This window comes from Elephantulus edwardii, unplaced genomic scaffold (genome assembly GCF_000299155.1).
Source record: "Elephantulus edwardii isolate Elephantulus edwardi_28Jun2011 unplaced genomic scaffold, EleEdw1.0 scaffold00089, whole genome shotgun sequence".
In the NCBI taxonomy this organism is placed as follows: Eukaryota; Metazoa; Chordata; class Mammalia; order Macroscelidea; family Macroscelididae; genus Elephantulus; species Elephantulus edwardii.
The window spans coordinates 12,126,140-12,148,735 of NW_006399839.1; the positions used below are offsets into that span (position 1 = coordinate 12,126,140).

The 22,596-nt window shown below is 40.1% G+C and overlaps 1 protein-coding gene and 1 pseudogene across 1 annotated transcript in view; one reads left to right on the forward strand and one right to left on the reverse strand.

Annotated features, from left to right (window-relative positions):
• The window catches only part of TTC28 (tetratricopeptide repeat domain 28), a 744,609-nt gene that overhangs the window by 699,256 nt on the left and 22,757 nt on the right, over positions 1–22,596 (reverse strand). The gene's annotated exons all lie outside the window — the stretch shown is intronic.
• On the forward strand, positions 1,542–2,283 carry LOC102856883 (annotated as a pseudogene).

The following is a 22,596-nucleotide window of genomic DNA, read 5'->3' on the forward strand; positions in this document are numbered from 1 at the left end:
ACTCAATCAAGTGCTCTAGGATTCCCATTCTTCTCAATATTGGCCATAATTTGTTACGATCCACAAAATCAAATGCCTTTGTATAGTCAATAAAATACAAACAGACATATTTCTGGTATTGTCTGCTGTCAGCCAGGATTCAGAAGAAAAGCATCACAGAAGAGGTAAAGTGGCCCCCTGTGCCTTTGGGATCCCTAGTAGCATGATGGGAAGAAGTGGAGCCACCCCACTTTGTCGTCTTGGCACTCAAACCTTGTAGCCCTGTGCAGCAGCACCAAAGATCCAGCTAAGCCATTGTCCAGGCCATAATAGCCCCATCTGGGACCCCAACCTGCCCTGTCCTGCCACCATGGGCCTTAGCTGGGGCCAAAGTTGGCTATCCTGCATGATAATATTATGTTAGAGGTATAAACCTATCTATCAATTTATTATAGTTATTTTATAGTTTGGGTGGGTATAGGCTTGTTTGTTTACTGTTTGCTCATATTGGGTGGGTGTATGCTTGCTTGTTTACTGTTTGCTCATATAAGAATTAGTGTTAGTGCAGCACTTGTCTGTCTGTTGTTGCTATTAGGTGCTCTTAAATCTACTCCAACTCATAGCAACCCTGCACACAAGAGACAGAAAGTCTGCCCAATTCAGTTCCATCTCCACAACCTAAATTGCGCATCACCCCAATGTTGCAAGCACTTTGTCAGTCCATCATGTTGAGGGTCTTCCTCTATCTCGCAGATCTTTCCATGCATCATGTCCCTCTTCATGAACTGTCCCTTCTGGATAGCACTCCCGAAGTCTACAAGATGAAGTCTTTACCATCCTTGCTTTGAAGGAGCACTCTCACTTCACTTCTTCGGATACGGATTTGTTTGTTCTTTTAGCAGTGCAGGGTATACTCAATATGCTCACCAATATCACAACTCAAAAGAATCAGCGGTCATGTTTATTAATGTTTAAATGCAGTATTTATTAGAGGCATAGTAAAAACAGCATTCAGCAAATAACAACAAACTGTATAAGATCTAGAGTTTTTTTCTTTCTACTGAATATAGGATTATAACTATACTTACATTCACTTGCTTTTCTTTGACAAATATGGTGTTAACTCCTAGAATAATTCAAAAATGTAACATTTTTTTGAAAACAACTAGGATTCCTGATTTCCATTCATTCTGAAAATGCTATTCAAGAAACTGGAATTCTAGGGTTTTTTCAAACTATGCTCTATGAGACTCAAGGAAAATTAACATTTTTTTTCAAATAAATATTACCATTTTATCACTGTTCAACTTTGCAATAGCTCACTTCCTCAAGATATATTTAAGAAGAAGTTAGCTTAATAATTTTTTTTTTATCATCCTTGAGATTATCAATTCAGCCCAGCATGGGCTCTAGGGCTGGAAATGAGGATGGCATAGGATAGGGTAGAGTTCAGGTTAGGTGCTCACAGGGTCACTACGAGTCATAACTGGATGGTACCTAACAACAAAAAGCATGTCAGAAAATAAAAACTGCGGTTTATTAAGTAACATCCGAGAGGTGCCATGGGCGACGCAGAGAGCAGTAGCAGCAGCAATGAGGAGCTGGCGCCGTGCCGCGAGGCTGCAGTGCCGGCCTGGGGCTTGGAGCAGCGCCCTAAGGGTCCAGAGAAGCCTAGAGCTGATGCTGCAAATGGCCAGTTGCCCGCCCCCCAGTCAAGCCTCAGGCATAAAGTGGATGAACATGAGCAAGATGGGAACGAGCTTCAGACCACCCCTGAATTCCGAGCCTATGTGGCCAAGAAGCGTGGAGCCCTCTTGGACAGCTCCATTACCATCTCAGAGGTGAAGAAGAAGCCAGCCAAGGCCAGCACGCAGAATGCGGCCTCTGAGGATGATGGCTTCCGGCTCTTCTTCACGTCCAACCCTGGCGGCCCTGAGAAGGAAGCTGCTCCCCAGCCCCGCCGGAAGCGACCGCCCTCCAGCTCCAGCAATGACAGCGACCAGGAGTGGCAGAGATGCCGGGAGGCAGCCGTGTCCGCCTCTGACATCCTCCAGGCCTTAGCCATCCATGGCCCCGTCACAGAGGAGAAGGAGACGAAGGACATGAGAAATAAGGACAAGGACGAGGCCAGCGCCACCAGCGCAGCCACGGACCCTGGGCAAGAAAAGCAGGCAGCCAAGCTCAGCGGCGAATGGGCCCCACCAGGGACCAAAAAGAAGAAGAAACGGAAGGGAAAGGCAAAAAACCAGTGAGGCTCCCACATTGCCACCAGCAAAGGGCACAGCAGCCATGCTTACGAAGTGACCCCAGTCTGTGGGCATCTGAGGACAAGGAGCCAAGACGTTTCCAAGCCCCTCTCACTCCAAGTTCAGGACATGACTGGCGGGCCCAGGCTCTGCCCATGAGACCCTGCTGGTGACTGGGCTTCGCCCAGAATGGGGTAGGTGTGGGTGGGGTCAAAGCCTAAGCCAGGTCTGGCCGCTGTGCGTCTGCTGAGGGCAGAGGCGGACTGTGGGACCAGAACGGGATGCAGGATCCTCCAGTTACTCAGCACTGACATTCGAGCGGCCAAGCACCTGTGGCCCTGGGCCCATCTCAATGGATGGTAAACGGGTTTTCTCCTTCCCCTTTGCCACCACGGACGCTGTGTGAGCCACACACACTTGATAGAACACAGTCTAAACAAGAAGAGGCATCATCCCCCCCCTCCGATTTTCCAGACTTTTCTTCCTCCACGTTTATGAATATACCATCTACCGTCATGTCTCTGAGCCAACCAGGTTTTCAATAAATGGTTGTGGTACCCAACCAAAAAAAAAAAGTAACATCCATTTGTTCCAAGGAACAAGTATATGACATGGAATGGTTTAGTGCAGAAAATCTAAACATCTAACGGAAGACTTTGAGGAAATTATTAATTCTTAGTAATTATCAAGCTGATACACACTATTTGAAATTTCAAGATGAAACCATTTGTAAGCATGATATCATTTATAAAAATATTTTTCTTCTTTTTATCTACAGACAACCCTGCAAAAACATTTCTTCCTTGTGTACCATGGTTTATTTTCTCCATGTATCTATCTTACTTAGATGATTCTCATCAGTAAATCATGTATCTTTAAGCTCATAAATAATACAGTGGTGTATGTATCATATCAAGCACCTAGAACAAGGTCTGAAACAGAGTAAATATTTCATCCAGTTTTTAAAGTATATGGTTTTTTAAAATACTTTGACCAGCACAGTGTTTTTATCTCAAAATACTGCTAAGTAGTTTCCATTCTTTTCCCCCCCCAAACAAAGCAACATTACTTGCCTATAAAGCAAAAAGTCATACATATAATCACTATCCACGTTTCATAACAAAGTGTAGATTATTATTACTAGATAGGTTTTGAGATTTATTTTATCTGAATACAGTAGTGTGATTAATTGATTAAGCTCTGTCCAGTGCTGGAGCTTACAATGCCTTAAGTATTTGATGTAGCATTTAAGAGGATGATGTGGAAAAGATTTCAGGAAACAAGGGGGAAATTATTTGTTTCCTGCTGCTACCAAGAAAATGCAGTAGAGTACAACAGTTGCAGTTTAAAAACACTGCAGAGTTTTAAAAGTACACACAGGTTATGTCGCACAAAGGATAAGTAAAATAAGCTAAATGACGCAAGATACTGCACAGTCTTTCATGGTCCTTTCAGGGATGACCTAGTTGGTAACAGCTCTCTATAAAAACAGTCTAACAGCTGCAACTGTGTTATTATTTAAGAAGGACTGAGGAGAGACGCCATCCAATTATTTTTTTAATATCAAAGTAGTAAATGTGAATGTGCAAATGAGGAAAGGAGATTGAGATCCATGGAATGGTATATGTTGAATTTCAGGATAACCTAACATGACTGGAGAACTGGCAAATAAAAAAAAATCCATTAAAGAGTTTTATGTTTGAAAAATTGGAATGCATCTTTTTTAAAATTAAAGACAGATTGTAAAGAGAGGGTTAGAGTTGGAAAGTTCCCTGCTCATCAAATTAAAAACAAGAGCTCTATTCATAAAAAAAGGAGGGGGGGAAGGAAAAAAAAAGAATACTTATGTGGTCAAGTCACATTCTTTGTTCTAAAGTTTTTATATGCAACTTGAGGTCAGTATCCTACTTGTGATTCCTAAAGAAAAATGAACAGTGTAGCAGGGGCACCTAAAAGCACATGGGTCTATTCCAGGTGATATGTAAGTAGCCATTTAAAACATGAGAAGAAGGGGGGGAACCAAAAACATCCTCAAAGCCCAGAGGAAAGAGTGTGTTCACATGATCAACAGCTGGGCTTGATTAAAAAGAAATACCAGGTTAGGCTCAATTGTGAGTTCTTCCCTAGTTACATGACGACACAAATGAGAAATGCTACATTTCTCACAGCCTTGTTGCCTGGTGATCTCAATGGTGCCCCTAAATCCACCCCCACAAATCAGCTGCCTCCTCTCCCTTTCTTTTCCACAGTCGTTTAGTCGTCTTCTCATTTTACAAAATCATTGTTTTTAAAAGGATATAACAGGAAAATAAAGCAAGTGTAAAATAAAAGGTGGTTCTCCTGGTTCTTTTTCACTTTCATGAGCACGAGGGGCTCCAGACTGAAGTTTCCTCATTAATAATTAAGGAAAAGTCACAAATGTGCACAATGCTACTTTAAATCAATTAAATTGTGCTGAGACAGGAGAATTCCTGCCTTCTGAGGACTAGAATTTAAAATGCAGGGTAGGGAGTAGATGACAAACATTAACACATCCTTCTTCCTTAAAAGTTGGCTGTGTAATACAGTGGAAGGCGAGCACAGAATGTAATGCTATGGAAACAACACAATTTTATTGACTGTGAGCTAAAGAGTTACAGTAAATACCCACAATTCCTTGTGAAATCTCTTTGTTTCTCTGCTGTCAGCATCTGCATTTTACAGCTGCCTCCTTCAATACAGACCCTGTCTTGCAGAAGTTCAGGAACTTAAAGCATTAATATCCAGAAGCTTGTTGAGAAAAATCACAGCATTAATAACTTGCAGCGATGGAAGGAACACAGTCATTGCATTCTTGACTATAAGGTGAACAAGAAATAAATGATTGGAGACAACTATTTCCAGAATGGAAGAATAATATACATCTTTGGATTTACAAAAAAAAAAAAAGAAACCAAGCATGTTTATACCTGCAAAATTCCACAGGCCAATAAAAGAAGGCAGGCTATAGCAAGTCTGAGATTCAGTGTCCAAAAGGTTAAAAGCCAAAAACTGTTTCTCAATCATATATCTTTTCCTCTTAATATTAAACATCATGGGTAAACATCATGGGTTTTCCTTAGATAAATGCCTGATGCAAAAAGCCAAGTTCCCAGCTATTTTCTATTTCTTTCTTTCATTTAATCAATGGGTTTCCTTTTCACCCTCCTCTTTGCTGTAATAAAATGGCAGAGGTAGCTCCTCTCCTATCTTTCAAAGCACACATGCCTCCTTTCAAGGTAGCCCCAGCTATTTTCCCAGAATCCTTGACTCTGCAGGTTAAAAATGTGAGCTCACTTAACATCGTCACCTCTAGTCCCTTGACCAATCTGGCTAAGTCAGTGTAACACCAATCTACCACATTTTTTATTGTCTAGACTCTACATAAGGGACCTCAGGTGGCTTACTAGGTAAGGAATTGTACTGTCAATCCAAAGGTGCATGGTTTGAATTCACCAGCTTCTCTGCAGGAGAAAGATGGGCAGACTCCTCCTGTGTGATTTACTGCCTCTGGTCTTCTACAAGCTGATTTCAACTTGAAGATACTCAAAAACAACAGACTCTAGATCAGTGCTGTCCAATAGAACTTCAAATTGTTCAAATATAGTGAAAGTATATTTCCTCAATATATTTTAGTGGAAAAAATTCTATATTTGACCTATCATGATAGATGAAGAAAAAACTGGTTGTTAACAATTTAATTTTGCTTAGATTCATAATCAATACTCGGCACCAGCAGTCAGGAAATCAAAAGATGAGCTGTTGCGAGAAAATCTGTTGTCAGGGACCTCTCCAGAGCATTAAAAAGCAACGATGTCAGTCTAAAGACTAAAGAGCTCCTGGATCCAGGCCCTAGTCTTCTCAGTGGTTTGCTATTGATCTGAAAGCTGGACAACGGCTACGGATGACAGAGAAGAATCAATTCCTTTGAATTATGTTGCTCGAGAAGAATATATCATGAACTCCCAAGAGAACAAACGGGTCTGTCGTGGAGAGGGTAAAAGCAGGTTGTTCCTTGAAGGTAAGGATTTTGAAGTTCTATCTCCACATACTCTGGGCATGTTTCCAGGAGGGACCAGCCCTTGAAAAAGGACATCATGCTTGGAAGGGTAAAGGGACAGCACTGGAGAAGAAGACCCTGGGTGAGATGAACTGACACAGTGACTGTGGCAATGAGGTCAGGTGTATCAGAAATTAAGAAGTTGGCTCAGGATAGAACAAGGTCCACAGCCACTGTTTATATGGTTGTTATATGAGTTGTGGTCAACTTGACAGCATATAAGAGCAACAACCACAAATACAATGGGTTTGAACATGACAGAGATCGTAAGCATGGCTCGAGATAGGGCAGGGTTCCAATCTATTGTTCACAAGGTCACTAGGAGTTGTAGCTCAACACCTCAACACCTAACACAATACAAGAGGAACTAGTTACACATGGCAACAAAGAACTTAAAAATAGGGCTAGTATGATGAAGGAACTTCTAAAACTTCTTTTCTTGTCATTAACCTAGAAATTTAAATAGCCACCTATTAAATGACTACCATATTCAACCGTGAAGATCTGGACCATGAGAGCCTTTTTTATATCAAAAACAATTTATTTGATCTTGCAGATGAGACAGAGGCAAAAGCTTGCTTCGAGAATGAATTTAGGAGTTGGGAAGAAGGAGAGAAAGATAGAAGCCTCCAAAGTGCTTTTTTAGTTAGGTGGTTGTTGAGTGCCATCAAGTCAGAGCCCACCCATAACTGACCCTCCAGCAGGTTTTGAGAGGCAGTTAAACTGCACAATAGGAGATTGTCCATCTTTCTCCAAACCATGTATCTCTGCATTGGCAGTGCAAGTCCCTACTACCAACCCACCAGGAAATCACTGATAAATTTTTATTAAGCATTTTTCAAAGAACAGTGAGGAAAAGAAATCCAGTCAGAGCATGGAAACTGCAGATAGAAACTGTTCTTTCAAGAAGCCTGGCTCTGAACACAGAAGTGTATCAGAACACACACCATAAAGAAAGTCTCAGGTTGATACTCATATTGATTATACCATTTGATTTTACAATCTTCAAAACAAACTTGTAGTAAACTTTCTATTTTAAATACATTAAGCTTCAAAAGTCATTTGCCCCCAGCCATCCTGGAAGGGCTGGGATGACAAAGCCAGGGCCTTCTTCACGACAAACATCATTCCCTTAAGAGTCAGTCAGCATTGAGAGAGATGGGCAGGACGAAGCAGTGAACAGTGAACAGTCTTTGGGAAGGTCAAAGGTTCTCAGAGAATGAGAGAACAAGTGATGGCCCAAGGGTAAATGAAGATGTTGGTCAGAGTCCAGGCAAGAGGTCTTGTGGGTGTGTGTATGTGTGTACCGTCAAATCTGACTGATACAGGAGATTGCCCCTCCTTCTCCAGCAAAGCATCTGGTGGTTTCAAACTGCACGCCTCTGCGATTGCAGTGCAGCTTCTTGTCACAAGGCCACCAGAGCTCGCTCAGGCAAGAGAACTTAACTACGGACAAGAAGAAGGAAATCACTTCCTCTGCGATGCAAAGACAGAACCAAAAAAAATACTTGTATAGTTTAAGAGATAACAAGAAATGATGACATTAAAATGTAATTATCTTTATTTGTGTATAAAGATGGTAGAATTTGGTGTGAGAAGATGAAGTTAAAAAAAAATCCTTTCTAGCTCTAAGAGAGATGCAAATCAAAACACCTGTGAGATATCATCTCACCCCAGTAAGAACAGCAAAATTTAACAGAACAGCAAACAAAAAATGCTGGCAAGGTCGCGGAGAAACTGGAACCCTTATTCACTGTTGGTGGGAGTGTAAAATGGTGCAACCACTATGGAAGGCTGTATGGTGCTTTCACAAAAGGCCGCAAATAAAAATACAATTTGACCCAGCAATTCTGCTTCTGGGAATTTACCCTAAAGAAACCATAACCGCCACCCAAGCAAAAATATGCACCCATGTTTACTGCGGTTTTATTTGTAATAGCTAAGAACTGGAAACAACCCAAGTGACCATCAACAAATGGATGGATAGAGAAGCTCTGGTATACTCACACAATGGAATACTATGCAGCACTGAAAAACAAGGAACTCATAAAATATTATGCAAAGTGGATGACCCTAGAAGACACTATGCTGAGTGAAATATCTCAGTCACAAAAGGACAAATATTACATTGGACCACTATTGTAGAACAGGACTGACATTGGGTTGAGGGAAGACAGAGAAGAAGGGGAGGAATGATGTATAATGCATTGCAACAGATGAGGCAGAGAACTGTTTAAAAAGGATATACGCTTGGGTATTATTGTCATAACAGGAGTCTAGAATGATGGCAGCACAGTGCAGTGGACTTGGGGGGAGGGACTGCACAGCAATGCTTGAGTTTTTCTTTTACTTATCAAGGAGAAAAGCGAATGGGGGGAGAGGTGGGCAGGGAGAAAAGTGCAACAATGTGTGACTGGAAAACTTAAATCTGTAAACTTTCATTAAAATTAATAAAAAGAAAAGAAAAAGTCTTGCACACCCATGTCTATTGTGGCTTTGTCTGTAATAGCAAAGAGCTGGAAACAACCCAAGTGCACATCAACAAATGGATGGATAGAGAAGCTCTGGTATATTCACACAATGGAATACTATGCAGCATTGAAAAACAAGGAACTCATGAAATATTATGCAAGATGGATGACCCTGCAGGACATTATGCTAAGTGAAATATCTTGGTCACAAAAGGAAAAATATTGCATAGGGCGCCACTGTTGTAAATTGGGACTGACATTGGGGTTGAGGAAAGACAGAGAAGGAGGGGAGGAATTATATATAATGTATTGCAACAGATGAGGCAGAGAACTGTTTGAAAGGGATATAAGATAGGATATTATTGTAATGATAAGAGTCCAGAATGAAGGCAGCACAGTAAAGTGGACTTGTGGGGAGGGATTGCATAACAATGAAAGAGTTTTTCTTTCACTTTTCAAGTAGAAGAGTGAATTGAGGGGGACATGGGTGGGCAGGGAGAAAAGTGCAACAGTAAATGATTGGAAACACCAAGTCTCTGTAAACTTTCAATAAAATTAATTTTAAAAAATCCTAAGCTGATGGTTCAACCTAGCTATTACAGAAAACAAGAGGAATGGACCTCACACCACAGAAAGCACTTCCTTCTTATCCTCAGGAACCCTGGTGGCACAGTACATAAGGCTGCTAGCCAAAAGATTAGCAGTTTGAACCTACCTGGTGAAATAAGGTAAAAATGGATCTGATAAACCTTTCTTCATTTGTGTGAATGGTTGTTTTGACGATACTGACCTATTGAAAAGGCAAATCTACTCTAGTCAATAAAAACCACACTTTTTAATTCTCATTAATAATGATCTTTTAATTTCAAACGCAGTAAATTTCTTTTTCCTTCTTTTTTGTCCTCATGACAACACTGTAACAATTAACTGCTTCCTTTTTTTACCTTTTCCCTTCTTCTTGTTGTGTACCATAAAGTTGGAAGTGATCCTCCAGCACATTTTCTGAGGAAGTTAATCCCACGGGAGGAAATTGCCCTCTTTCTCCAGAACAGCTGCTGGACTTGCCTTTGGGATTGAAGTGCAGCTTCTTGCCACTAGGCCACCAGAACTCCCTACTATAACTATTCCTTTGCTTCTCCTTTATTCTGTCTTTTCTGTTACCATTTACCTATTACATTTCATGGAAACCTCAGGCTTCTTCCCTAGTGCACGAGTAAGAACTGCGGTCTCATTTGGGACACCACAGTTTTCCCAGGTCAATAATCTTCCTGATCTTTGGCTGAACAATTTGGAGCACTACCTATTCAACCTTCCAATGTCTCTTCTCCACTTCTCAGAACCCCTTTTTCTGTGGGTTAGATTTCTCTTATGAGAAGAACACAGGTGAGGTTTGCAAAGAGTAGAAGCTATTTTCCCAACTGGGTGCTAGAGGCAGAGAGAGGCAGATGTTGGACTCTAAGCTAGCTGACTGTGGGAAAACACATGAGAAGCATCTGCTCTACTACTCAGCCCACAATACATGGCAGAAGCCTTAGCAAACATTTGCAATAACTGCAGCACTTCGCCACTCAGCTTTTGAGAATCCCAATGTTGTCTTCCATGTCTCTCCCTTGATCTTCGGGCTGTACCTTCTCTGACATTCTGAGGCGATCTGACTGACCTTCACTCCCTAACTCTTCCTATACTAGTGGAAGCCCTAGTTAATTTCTAGAAACATCTCTTATTCCTAAAATATTAAAGCACCCCTTTTCTTCTGTAACAGTGGAATAGGGGAGGGAAGCAGGGCTTCTCAGAAGTGAGGTTTTGTGTTCACAAGGGGAAAAACGATGAAGTTACTGATCCTGGGTTTGGAAGAAGTAGTCTCATGGGAAGACCCCCCTGAGTTTAAAAGAAAGTTTCTCATTCATTCTTTGGTATATTTAAGAACTACTCATAAAAGCTATAAGGACAAAAAAATTAAAAGTCCCCAGTATTATAATCAAGGCACAGATAAAAGTGCTGTTAGCTAAGGAAAAGACTCTAACACTCATGCTGGACCAACAGCTTTAGATGCAAAACTCAATTCAGAGACAATTTCACTTCCAGTATTGTTTTAATTGCTAATAAACAAATCATATCTCTCATTCCCAATGAAAACATTAGCTTTTTTAAACCTTATTATGACATCAACAATTTCAACATTAGAAGCATAATCTGAGAATTTTAGCAAATTGAAGGATTTTTAATAAGTGATTCTATAAATTACCACACTTGCTAGACCCTTTAACTTAAATTGTGTCTTCTGGGAAGCTTGGTAAAGTGGAACATTAGAATATTTTTCCTAACTTGACATTAGGGAGCACTGGTGGCCTAGCAGCAAGGAGCTGCACTGCAATCCCAAAGGCACAGAGTTCAAGGCTACCAGCTGCTCCACAGGATGGGCAATGTCCTCCCGTGTAATTAACTGTCTCTGAAAACCCACCACAGGGTCAGCTGTGGGTCAGTTCTGACTCTACAGTACACAACATCACCTTGCAGTGCCGAAGCCATTACTAACCTGTATTATCTCTACAACAATTCAGAATTTCCCTCCATCTGGCAGTGTTGACATGATGCTGGAAATGACGCCACCAGTGTTTCAAATACTTTCAGTGTCACCTGTGCTGATCAGCTTTCCACAGGCTTTCAAAGATAAGGCAATCTACTTTTGACATTCAACCAGTATAAACTCTATAGATCACAATAGAATATTGTCTACACTGTTGGCTGTTGTTTTATGCCCTCAAGACTCACAGCTGACTCTTCCATGGGTTTTCAGAGGCTATTTATCTCACAGGAGGAAACTGTCCATCTTTTTCCCATAAGTTGGTGGATTTGAACTTCGTGCCTCCAGGACTGCAGTGCAGTTTCTTGCAGGCCAGTCCACATAGTGCCTGGTAGGTTGAAAGGTACTCAGAATACACAATGGCTACAACAATGGGCTCAAATATACCAACAACTGGAAAGAGACACAGGATTCCTGCTGCTGCACACAACACTGGATGAATAAGACCAAACTCAACAAATGTAACAAAACAACAGGCAGCTTCCAAAAATGAGACCATTTGTTATTCAAGTTCTTTCTCAATACTTGTAAAACTTAGCTGAGGCAGCATGGAGGAAATCCCTCTACATATATTTTACTGAGTCCTACCACCAACTAAATTAATAATCATATTGAGAAGTCTTATGCTAGAACTTCAAATATTTTTAACAGCATAGCCTCACAGCCTTGCAGTAACCCTGACGATAAGGAATTAATTGCCAGAAGGAAAACAGGAAAGAGTGAAGAATGGGACAGTTACATTTTAAGGGGTAGTTAGAGGAACAGTAAAGGCATTGAAGGTATTATTATTTTTATTATTATCTGTTCCCTTGATATCATATATTCTAACATATCTTCAAAGCTAATTCAATGTAAATATTTTAAAATTCGAGCACATCAGATTTTTTTAACTCTTTAAGTGAGGAAATGTAAAAGGGTCGATCATAGTGGAGTTTATTATTACCATTTTTTTCTTTTTTTTAGTTCTTTTATGGTTGTCATTCCTAAGGGTTTCACAGGCAAGTGTGAAGGGGTCACAAAGAAACTCAAACAAGGAGCTCTGGTGGCCTAGTGGCAAGAAGATGCACTGCAATCCCAAAGGTACATGGTTCAAATCCACCAGATTCTCCACTGGAAAATGAATGGCAATCTCCTCCTATGCAAGTCAGATGCAATTCAACAGTAGACAAGAGGAGGGGAAAAAACCCAGAAAGAAACTCAAGCAAGTAATTCAAATGATCATGAAAACATGCTAATTACAAAAAGCTAATCACAAAAGGCCACCTTACATGACTCTATATTAAGACACAGAATATTGTTGGTAAATTTTAGAGGCAGTAAATCACACAGTAAGAGACTGTCCATCCTCACACAAAGGATCTGGTGGATTTGAACTACATGCCTTTGGCACTGTCGCTCAGTTCGTTACCACTAGGCCACCTGAGCTCCCTATAGAAGTAAATTAGTAGTTACTTAGGACTATGGGGGTTGCGACAGGGGCATGGCAGTTAAGGAAATAGGTTCACTTATGAGGAAATAAAATATGTTCTAAAATTGAGTGCCAACTGCACACTTGAACACACTTAAAACCACTGAATTGTACAGGATGCAAACTATCTCTGTAAACATCTGCCACTAAAAAAAAAAAATCAAACCAAAAACAAGACACTTCTTCACACAGTTAACAGAAAGCACAAAATCAGTCCCTCACACCACAAGCTGAGTGGGTTTTAGGACAGATGATGATACTGATGAGAGCGTAAGTGTCATTTCTCTAGGCAGGTAAAAAGGCCGGAGTGGTAGCGGTGTGTGCTGTAGGGTGAGCACCAATTCATACAGGTTTTTTTTAAAGCTGAAAATCATGCATAAGAAGATTTCCCATCTTTCTCCCGAGAACAGCTGGTGGATTCAAACCATGTACTTTCTAAATTGGCAGCACAACCCTTTACACATTAGGTCACTAGAGCTCCCTGGCGAGGCTATGATTCTAGAACTTTTGATACTAAATAAGCTCCCTAAATTGACAGCACAGTCTAAACTATGCACACATTAGTTTCAAAATCTGTAGCAGGAAAACATAACGCATATGTAACAGGAGCTCAGGTGGTTAAGCAGACTGCTAACGTAAAGGTCAGTAGTTCAAATCCACTAGCCAGTTCATAGGAGGAAGAGGAAGTAGTTTGTTCCCAACAGGATATACAGCCTCAGATACCTGCTGTAGGGGTTTCAAGAGTGGGAACTGATACGACAGCAGTGGGCTGGGTTGAGTTGGGTTGGGTTTAAATGCCTCTGCAAACTACGAACTTTGAGAAACAACACTTATATTTGATAGGGTCACTATGAGTCGTCCTCAACAAGGTATAAAAGTAGACACCACCCAAATAGGGAGCTCTGGTGGCCTAGTGGTCAGAAGGTGTGCTGCCAAAACAAAGGCAGGTAGTTCAAACCCACCAGATGTTCTGCGGGAGAAAGATGGGTTATCTCCTCCCATGTGATTCACGGCCTCAGAACGTCTGCTGGAGGGTCGGCTAAGGGTCAGTTCTGATTCCACAGTACATAACCATCACCACCTAAAGAAGAATAAAGAGGTTCATACCTTTGTATCTCCAGAGAGAATGTAGAATGCCTTGCATGCAGGTGTGAAATTTTTTAAAAACTTAATACAAAACATTACAATCATGCTTCAGCGCCTATTTTGGAATCAGTTAAAACACAAGTTCTCATCAACTCCTTATAATTTCCAAGAATTAGTAATCAATGAAACAATGTGCCAACCTTCTAAAATGAATACTTAACCTGTCAGTCTCCACATCTTTGTTAGAGAGGAATAAAACCAGTATTAAGGGCCCTCTGGTGCTTTCAAGAAGCCCTAAAACTAATACAATTGATATTCCCAATTAGATTTTCTAAAACGACCTGACGTGAAGCACTGTGCTGTGTCCCAAACATTCTGCAGCAGTAAGTATGAACTACTGGCAGCCTTCTGCCCCTGTACTAAGCATCTTTATTTCCAATTTCTCACATCTACACAAATCCAGCATCCATTTACATATTGCTGAGCAGCTACTATGTGCCAAGCACTGACCTTTTGGGAATATAAACAAATTATTTCCTTTAGAAACTCACAGCCTGATAATGGACAACAGAAAGAGTGATTCAGGTGATTTAGGAGATGTCAGCACTAAAGGAGAATTAAGGATGGGGTATTACAGGAGTCCTGGGGTGGTGCTAAAGGTTAAGCACTTGACTGCTAACCGAAAGGCCAGGAATTCTAAGGCAGACAAAAGCAAGCAGGGCCTGGTGCACTGCCCCTGCAGTCACAGCCCTGGACGTCCTGACACAGACCTACCCTGACACCCATGGGCATCATGAGTTGGAATCCATATGACAGCAACTGGTCCATTTTCAGGTTTTTTTAAGGGAGCACATGGAGGGACCCACCAGGATAACCTATACTGGTAACTGCTTTACTGTTTAAAAAAAACTTCGGAAAAGTCCACACTTCAGGAAAATACTGTAGCTAATATGTTAATGCTTTCTGGTGCTGATGGTACAAAGGTTCTCAACTTCGGGTTATACTCAAGATAGCACACAATGACAATATGTTAATATGAAGGGGGGAAAACCCTGAAATTTAAGTGATTAGCAGGAGTTCTTTATTAAGAATAACACTGTCCTACTGGCAACTCTCCCTAAATCTATGACAATGGCTAATTCTAACTCTCTCAAGTTGCTCTCTGTTAAGTGCCATCCACTCACGTCCTATTTACAGTGACCTGATTTACAACAGATCAAACCCCTATCTGATTCTGTACCATCTTCACATATCCACTGCATTTAAGCTCATTGTTGCAGGACTCTTTAATTAGAGCATGTAACACAAAGCCCTCTGAGATCTGGAAGAAAATTACCATAAAGCGAGAATCGCTGAAGCAGCAAGGCATTGTTAGGGTTGTAAGCATATCTTGTCCTTCAGTACTTCAAGGCTGAAACAAAGGCTGAGCCTCATTGCTGTATTGTTTTGAAAAAAGTTCCTCTTTTTAAAAAAATTTTATTGTGACTTTAACACAAATTTACAGAAAGGTTGGGTTTTCATTCACTCATTGCTACCCATATTCCTCCCTGCCCCTCACTTCCTTCTCCCCAATTCACTGTTTCAGAGTAAGAGTCAGTGTAGACAACTTTCCATTGATTCACAACTTTTGGACAAGAAAGCTGTCACATTACAGAACAGCAGAATATAGTAAAAAGTGAGATGTTTATCTATGACAATATTACAGCACTACAAAAACTCAAGTACACAGGAACTTCGCTTTGGGGGTGGAAAACACTTTACCCTAAAACACTTTCCTAAGTGTTACAGGAAAAGGAAAGTTTAAAAATTAGGTGAAACCTTCACTGTCTGCTCCATAGAAGGGCTGCTCCCGTGTATTCTATCTCTGGAGCCACCCTCCCGTGTATTCTATCTCTGGAGGCACCACTAATCACGGACAGATTTGGTCTTCAGTTTCACGCAGCTAAAGACAGTCTGCCTGGTGTGCTACTGCCTCCTGGGGGTCAGTACAATTACTACTCTTCCGCAAGGGGAAAGCACACAATGTAGACATTATTTTCCACCAGCAGCACAATACAAGAAATCCACGTCAAGTCTTCCCTAAAGAATCTCTTGGGGTGGGGGGTGAGGGGGTAATGCTGTCATCTTTATTTCTATCTGAATAATAGGGAAGTAAGCACATAATAAAACTTAATTATAGAAAGTGCTTATTAATAGTATTAAGAATGGCAAGGCTTACATGACCGTCTGCATTTTCAAAGCACTTAAGTAACATTAAATGATTAATCTTTACCACACTCTTGAGGTCAGTATTACCACCATCTTTTCACAGAAAAGTAAATTAGAAGGTTAAGTGAAGTGTTAGAAATTCAAGAACTAATCAGTAACTAATTCAAGAACTAATCAGCAAAGTGCCTTGGCTTGATGTAAAACACGGAGCACTGAAATGTTTACTTATCTCTAATATCCCCTGAATACTTTCAGGAGAAATTAATTACTCTTTACCTGTTGTGGGGGTGATTGTGTGTTGTAAAGTCAGAACTGACGCATAGTTGACCCCTTAGTGGGTTTTCAGAGGCTGTTAATCACACAGGAGACTGTCCATCTTTCTCCTGCAGAGGAGCTAGTGGATTCAAACACTGTGCCTTCCGTTGGCAGCACAGCTCCTGATCACTAGGCCACCAGTGCTCTGTTCTTTATCTAAGAGCCCATATTCTATTTTCCTCTATTACAGGAAGGCCCTGGATGAGATGGACTGACTCAGTGACTTGGGGTAATGGGACTAGGTGTGATGGATATGATGAGATTGGCTCAGGATAAGGCAGGGTTCTGAGATATTGTACATAGAGTCTCTATGAGTCCCAGGCAACTCGACAGCACATAACAACAACAGGACTTACCACTGTGGAAAGACAGCTATTGAACTATCAGCTAGACTAAGGTTTAGACACCCATAGCACTTACACAGTGTCTTGGCCCTCAGCAATGAATCATTCTAATCAATACATTAAAAAAAATACTTTTTAGCTGTTACATGCCAGGCCCTATTACAGATTTGGGGAATGCAGAGTGAAAAGGAATGTAAGTTTCCTGCTCTCATAAAGGGTACTCATGCAAGGGAGAAAGTAGACGACAAAAAGAAGAAAATTATCAGGCAGTAAAAAGAGTAATATTTTTGTTGTTGTGTACCATCAAGTTGAAATTAACTTATAGCTGGCCTACAGTAGGTTTTCAGAGGCTGTAAATCACACAAGAGGAGACTGCCCATCTTTCAAATTGTGTGTCTTTGTGTTAGTAACACAGCCCCTTACCACTAAGCCATGAGAGCTCCCTATAGAGAGCTATAGAGAAAATAAAAATAAGGTGATACGATTTCCAGAACTTTGATGGGTTACATTGGATTAGGCAGTAAGATTCAAGCCGGTAACTAAGTAGAAGAAAGAGTTATTCTTAGCAATATGGGGGAAAGAAAATTCCATACCACAAGTGCAAAAGGCACAAGATGAGGAAGAAATGCAAATACCCATAAAACAAGAAAAACTGTGGTTAAAGTAGTGTAGGCCAGGCCATGGTCTTCATAATTACTTGCTATGCATCAGAGAGCTGGACAATGACTAAGGATGACAGAAGAATTCTTGATTCCTTTGAGCTGTGGTGCTAGAGAACATACCATGGACCACAAAGAGAATAAACAGGTCTGCCTTTGAGAGGGTGAAACCTTGGTGGCTAAGATTTTGAAGCTCCATCTCATATACTTTGGGCACATGGCCAGACGGTGACCAGTCCTTGGAGATGGACATGAGGGTCAGCGCAAGAGAGGAAGACTCAAGATGAGACGGATTGACACACTGTCTAGAGTAATGGGAGCAGGTGTGTTGGAGTCAGTGAGACTTGCTCAGGACGGGGCAAGCTTCAGAGCTTTTGTATATAGGGTCACTATGAGTTGCAGGCAACTCAATGGCACATAACAACAGATCAGGCAAAGAATGATAAAAAATTATCTAAATAAGAGAGACGGGCAGAGGCTGGAGCACAGATTTTTATTGGGCCACAATAAAAATTTTGTTCTGTGTGAACTGGGAATTTATTTAAGGCTCTATATGTCAGCTGGTTTGAATTGCTGTATATTTTCCTAATCTATAACACACACTAGATAATTAATACTCAGAACAGAAAATTACTATGGTATTAGTTAGGGAGCCTTTCTGTTTTAATCTTTTTTTTTTTTTTAATATATTGCCTTTCCCTTCACTGATCTTAATATATGTCTATTATCTACTTACCGATTTTTCCTTCCCTCTCCTCTGAGTGAAAAGTTATTTTATAATTAAATCTTGAGACTCTAAGATAAAACAGCAGTGTCTACTAACATTTTAATAGAAGTTAGAATAATGAGATTTTGACAGTTATTATTGGGAGAAATTGAAGAGCTCCTGCATCAACCGCTGTACATTATAGATGACTACAGTGGGAGCGTATGCTAATCACTTATTAATTTTGCAAAGCCTAAGTAAGTTATTGCCAAATAGCTTATGGTAAGTGCCAGGCAGACATCTGGAGAGGTGGGTCCTAACTTAAAGTAACAAAGTGTCACTAAAGAGAATAATTCTTTTTCTTATACCAGAGAAAATGGGATGAAAAGGGGGGGGGAACACAAATATTTGGAAAAGGAAAACATCTCATCACATTAAATGAACAAAATACAGCAACTGCCTAAACATTAAGGCCAGGCTCATATTTCATGAGATGACACTGGTGCCGCAGAAGCCCCAAGGCTAATACCAAACTATCACACCAAGATTCAGTTAAACTCAACCCCAAAGGAAACTACTGTAGAGAAACATTAACATTTATTTGCTCCTTCTAGATGCCAGGCTCCTGAATGTCTGTTTTATTACAACGTATATATGCTTCTACTCACAGGATTCTTTTTAAAACAAGAAATTCTATTATAAGTGTATTTTGGTTACTCTGAAGGATATTCAGTAGCTCCTATTGGTGATTCAGTTGCTTATCTTCAAAAAAAACGTTCCTCTTCATTCTTTTTAACTTTAGTAACAACAGGACAAGAAATGGTTGTAGGGAGGGCTCTTGTACACACAGGCCTTCAAGTTGGGGATTTTGGTTTTGCTTTTGTTTAAATACAAATTCATCCCTGTTTCTTAAATCAAAATCCAGTTAGTGGGATAGACTAAGAACTGCTTCCAATGTGTAGGGTAGAGCCACCAAAAATGATTCTAGAGAAGTGAGATGATTGCCAATCAGTACCAAGAATAAATCATATGATATGATCTATTTAAACAGAAAAATATCAAATACATGTTGTCATTATGTGCTGTCGAGTCACCTGCAATCCATAGCGACCTTATGTACCCTGGCCATGTCTGTATCAATCCATCTCATCTGGGGTCTTCCTCTCCTACTCTGTCCCTCCACCCTTCCAAGCATGATGTCCTTCTCCAAGGACCAGTCCCTTCCTGGACACAGCCAGTCTCAAAATCCTAGCCTCCAAGGAGAAACTTGGTTTCAACCTTTCCAAGACAGACCTATTTGCTTTCTTGGCAGTCCGTGGTATGTTCAAGATTCTTCTCCAACACCACAACCTGAAGACATCAATTCTTCTAGAGAATTAATATTAGACAGGAAAGAAAAAGAAAGGGTTTTTTAATTTATGGATAAAAGCTATAGATATAGGATATACAGATATATACAGAAGCCTTCTAATACTAACATTACTAGATAATAAGAATCTTTTTATCTATTTAATCCTTTAAGTTCCCACAAAGATCATTCACAGACAAATTCATTTAGTCAAGGCTCCAACCCTCTACATCCAGTTTACTTCACTTGTAAAACAGGATTAAAAATAGCCATCTGGCTGACCTCACAAGGTTAAAGCAAGAAAAAGATAAAATAATAAATGTAAATGTAGTCTGAAAATTGTAAGCATTACTATGAGTGTAAACTGTCTAAACATAATTTTTTTAAATGTGTTACTTATAATCAAGGAATAGTTAGCATTGATGTACAATGACTACTGATGTATACAATGGCTATGGCTATCTACTAAATATTTTTTCTTGAGATTTTACAAAGTTTATAAAGAACCTGGATTTCCATTCATTCATTATTGCACATTTTCCTCCCTGCCATCCTTCCCCCACAGTTTGCATTTTTCTTAGGGGAAAAAAATGTCCTTTCATTGTTAATACAGACCCCTTCCATCCTGGACCACTTTACTATGCAGCTCTTATTCTGGACTCTTGTCAATAATACCTAGTCATAAATTCCTTTTATACAGTTCTCTCCCTGGTCTATTTCAATGTCGTGTACCTCTTTTCTTAATTTCACCCCAACCCCCTGTGTCAGTCGTTTGTTTTTTTTTAAAAAAGTGGCATTATGCGGTATTTGTCTTTTTGTGATTGAGATATTTCACTCAGCATAATGGTCGCCCATTTTATTTATTTCATGAGTTCTTTGTTTTTCTGTGCTGCAAAGTATTCCATTGTATGAATATATTAGAGCTTTACTATCCATCCATTTGTTGATGGGCACTTGGGTTGTTTCCAACTCTTTGCTATTGTGAACAAAACAGGAATAAACATGGGTGTGCATGTTATCTACTAAATATTTTAGCAAATAATTTTAAAGGATCTTGAATATGACAACGCAGTAAATTTTGCTCTACTCTTTTTGTCTTAGAAATTTAACTCCTTTCTCTCTGCTAAGGATGAAGTCAATGTGAAAAGAACATTAAAATATAAATTCTCACATAGATGATTTACAAATAACAAAACTAAAATACATATTTATATACAAACACCACCAAAATATGAATTAACTTACAAATAACACCAAAATAGAAATTCACAAACACCACCAAAATATAAATTCATACAAAATACCTTTTATTATCAAGACAAAAATAAAAGTAAAAAGAACACTTTATTACCACTAAAGGGGCAGGAGTGCAGGTGTGGTTCTGCATCACACAACACATCTTTAGAGAAATACACTGTATCTAAGTAACTTTACTTTTCGAATTCATGATTTGGTAGATGGCATAACCTCCCATGAAATGCTAGTTCATTGAAAATTACAAGGGTACAGGCATAGCGTGATTTTTACAAGGCAAACAAACATTAATATCAAGAACAAAGTGCCTCTGTGGCACTACAGAAAAATAAAACTGTATATAGGATTTACCATGAATAATCAATCCTGTCTCACTTTAAGGGTAGGTTGTACTCAACCTGAGAACACACTCACAATAGCCATATACTATTTTCTCTACTATTTAAGATTTTTTTTAAGAGGCGGTAAAGAATAGCTATGCCTTACAAGAACAGGTAAATGGCAAATCCTTCATCTCTAAGTCTAAATTGTATAATGTTGCCTGCATTTGATCTGTGGTTGTGTGCCTTTGAGTTGGAATCAACACATAGCTGACCTTCCCATGGGTTTTCAGAGGCTGTAAGTCACACAGGAGGAGACTGTCCGTCCATCTTCTTCCCACAGAGCAGCTGGAGAGTCCAAACTTGATGCCTTAGAGTTGTCAGTGCAACTTAAAACTATTAGGCCACCAGAGCACTTTTATTTTGCCTATGCACATAAAATATAAGCAGGCTCTATTGTTTGTCCTGGAGAGGGTGAAGCCAGAATGCTCCTTGGAGTCAAGGATTCTGAAGCTGCTTCTGACATACTCTGGGCATGTTGCAAGGAGGGGCTGGTCCTTAGAGAGGGACATCATGTTTGGGAGAGTGGAGGGATGACGCAGGAGAGGAAGACCCTCAACGAGATGGATTGATTCTGTGAGCAGAGTGATGGGAATGAGTGTGTTTGAGACGGTGAGGTTGGCAAAGGATAGAATGGCATTTAGGGTTCTTGTACATAGGGTCACTATGAGTCACAAGCGACTTGATGGCACATAACAACAACTACACTGTTATCTAGAAAATGGGTGAAGCATCTCCAAATTTTGGTTATTTGGTAATTCTATATAAGCACATTTTTTTACACCTCCCCCATGCTAAGGCTTTCCTGTGACACAGTAGGCCAAATATCTTCAAATACCTTGGCACAAAAGCTCATGAAACTACACCAAAGCAGATCTGATTCTAACAGAATCCACAAAATCCCTCAAAAGTCATTCAGTCCACGAAGGATCCACTTAAATGTGGGGCCTTAGTTCCATTTCAATTAGGAAAAGACTCTTAATTGGTACTTTAATAGATCACAAGTACCAAGAACTCATTAAAGCCCACGGTCATCAGGTTGGGGCCACCTCATTGGTGACTCTCCAGCAGGTTTTCAGAAGCTGTAAATTCCATGAGATGAGATTATCCATCTTTCTGCCATGGCGCTCCTTGTGGATTCGAACTGCATACCTTTAGGTTATCAACTCCCTAGGGAATACGTCACCAGAGCATGAGGTACTCTAAATACTGATCCAGCGGCCCAAAGTCCTTTGTTCCCTGGATATCTTTGAAAACAGAGGAAAAACTGTTCCTTAGAATACAGCAAGTTGACAACCAATCAACTAATGTCAAATCTCTTTCAGTCATTAAGAAAATACAGGTGATCAGCCATGGTTCTTGCATTCTTCCTATCAACAAATATTTATGTAAGATCTACCTAGTTTATGACTCTCATACAATCTTCATCATATTTTTTTCAAAAAGTGTTATTAACCACTAGACTTTTTA